This window comes from Chenopodium album, chromosome 22, assembly GCF_948465745.1.
Source record: "Chenopodium album chromosome 22, dcCheAlbu1.1, whole genome shotgun sequence".
Classification (NCBI taxonomy): Eukaryota; Viridiplantae; Streptophyta; class Magnoliopsida; order Caryophyllales; family Amaranthaceae; genus Chenopodium; species Chenopodium album.
Genome location: NC_137855.1, coordinates 20250554 through 20253031, shown reverse-complemented (window position 1 = coordinate 20253031; position 2478 = coordinate 20250554). Strand labels below are relative to the sequence as shown.

Sequence of the window (2478 nt, the reverse complement as noted above, 5' to 3'; positions counted from 1 at the left end):
ATCTTGGTTTGATTATCAATCAACTCTTCCAAGGTTGCCTTAGGAGAAGAAGGTTGTGAATAGGAATTTTCATTTTGAGTCTTTGGAATAAAACCGGGTGGGGGACCTCTTTGAGCATTGTTTTGAAAATTTCCCCTTCCTTGGTTGTTCCAATTACTCCTATTTTGATTTGAACCATAACCTTGATTATGGTTACCACCACCATGATTATGGTTTCCATTACCTTGGTTATGATTTACATAACCTTGGTTTTGATTACCATAATTATGATTTTGATTACCATAGTTTTGGCTTTGATTTTGGCTACTATAACCTTGGTTATGGTTACCACGAGAACCTTGATTCCCTTGGTTCCTATAACCACCATTATGATTATAGTTGTTAAAATTGCCTTGGTTTTGGTAATTCCTATTCCATTGGTTTTTTTGATTATCAAACCTTTGAACATTGTTGTTTGACATAAAATTAACATGTTCACACTCATTGTTGTCAAATTCATCAACACATTCATTAGGACAAACACTAGAGTCATGATCATACGATCCACATGCATCACAAAACAAGCAACCCAAAGGCATATTATGTGAAGAGGGAGGGGGTTGAGAGTTAGAAGGAGTACCTCTCCCCTTAAATTGGGAGGGAAGATTAGAAGCTTGAGAAGAGGTAGAAGTGCTCTCTAACTTAGCTTTGATTGCGGTGACCTCCTTTCCTAAGTTTGTCATTTGGGAGGAAAGGTTGTTGATTGCATTGAGATGGTCCACCGAATACAATGAAGATTTCTTGCTTGAAGAGTCTCTCTCCCCATCTTGCCAATCCCTATAATATGTCACCACGTCCTCAATGATGTCCACAACTTCTTCTTCGGTTTTGTTCATGATAGGGCCCCCGGCCCCTCCATCAAGGCATGACTTGCCTTGGGGACTTAAACCGCCATAGAAGATTTGGATCACTTGGTATGTGGGGATTCCGTGGTGAGGGCACTCCCTTTGATACTCTTTGAATCTCTCCCATGCTTCATAAAGGCTTTCACTCGGCCTTTGCTTGAACCCTTGAATCAAGGCTCTTGCCTCCGCCGTCTTCTTTTGGGGATAGAAACGGGACAAGAAAGCCTTTGTAACATCATCCCAAGTTCTCAAGGAGTTGGGCTTCACTTCCTTGTCTAGCCACTCCAAAGATCTTCCTAATAGAGAGAAAGGGAACAACTTGAGACGGATGAATTCTTGAGAGACCCCATTGACTTTGATAGTGTTGCAATATTTTTCAAATTCTTTCAAATGGTTCAATGGGCTCTCATTCTTAGCCCCACTATATTGCCTTCTCTCAATCAAGGTGATCATTGCCGGCCGGATTTCAAAGTCATTTGCCGGGGTAGTAGGTGGAGCTATTCCACTCTCAAACCTATATGCCCCGGGCACTCCAAGCTCCTTCAAGGCTATTCTAGGATTTTCACCCATTCCTTGTTCTTCTTGAATTTCTTCTTCACTTGAAGAGCTATAAGCCAAGGATCTATTATCCACTCTTCTTCTTGAAAGAGTCCTCTCAATTTCCGGATCAAGGGGAACAAGGGGACGATCACGGGTTCTATGCATGCAAAACTCACACAAAAATGTTAGTAGCACGGCTACAAGTGTAGCCTAGAGAAACAAAATCTTTTTGTATTTTATCAAAATGAAATAGACTCAAAAACAACATACACTCAAGCACCATTCCCCGGCAACGGCGCCATTTTGATGGGATGGAGAACGGTAGGTCGTTGGTCTACCACCCCACCCTATCAAACAAAATTTGTAGCTTAACTAACCCCTATTTAGCGTAGTGGCAAGTCAAGGTCGAACCCAAGGGAATGGATATCAAGTGCACGAAGTCTAGATCAAGCTATTTCGGAATCAAGAAGGGGTTTGAGGTAGAACTAAGGCTAACTAGGTATGCAAACTTGTATTAAATCAATCTAAGACACTAGGGCAATGGATCCACATGCAATCATAATGGAAACGGTAATTTGGGAGGTCAAACCGACTAAGTCAAGCGATATGAAGGAAAATCATCATGTATCCAAAAGAGCATACTAAGGTGGTTCACCTAGAGGTCTAACTAGCGTCAACTACGTTAAACACTACCTAGGGAACGTCACAAAGCACCTCAATCGTGAAATTGCAAGTCTACTAATCAATGGTCCGTATCATAGCAAGCTTACAATGCAATCTAGTGTATTAATCAAAGATGGCCAAACCTCAATTAATCACACACATGCACATGATAAATCAACCAAGTTTAATCATATCATCAACTCCATCAATTATCCCCAAATTACACTATTCCATCACTCATACATGCTTCACCATCTCCCTAGCTAGGAAACTACTCACTAGCCATAGAAATGGAGATAAAAACTACAACAATCATCAATTCCATCATCAACATACTTGAATTCAAAGATTAAACCAATAATCAATCAAAATCAATCAAAATTCAATCAAA

The 2478-nt window shown here is 40.4% G+C and overlaps 1 pseudogene; it reads left to right on the top strand.

The window, feature by feature from the left end:
• Positions 1 to 963: 963 nt before the first annotated feature.
• On the top strand, positions 964 to 1062 carry LOC145606377 (small nucleolar RNA R71; annotated as a pseudogene).
• The last annotated feature ends 1416 nt before the right edge of the window (positions 1063 to 2478 follow it).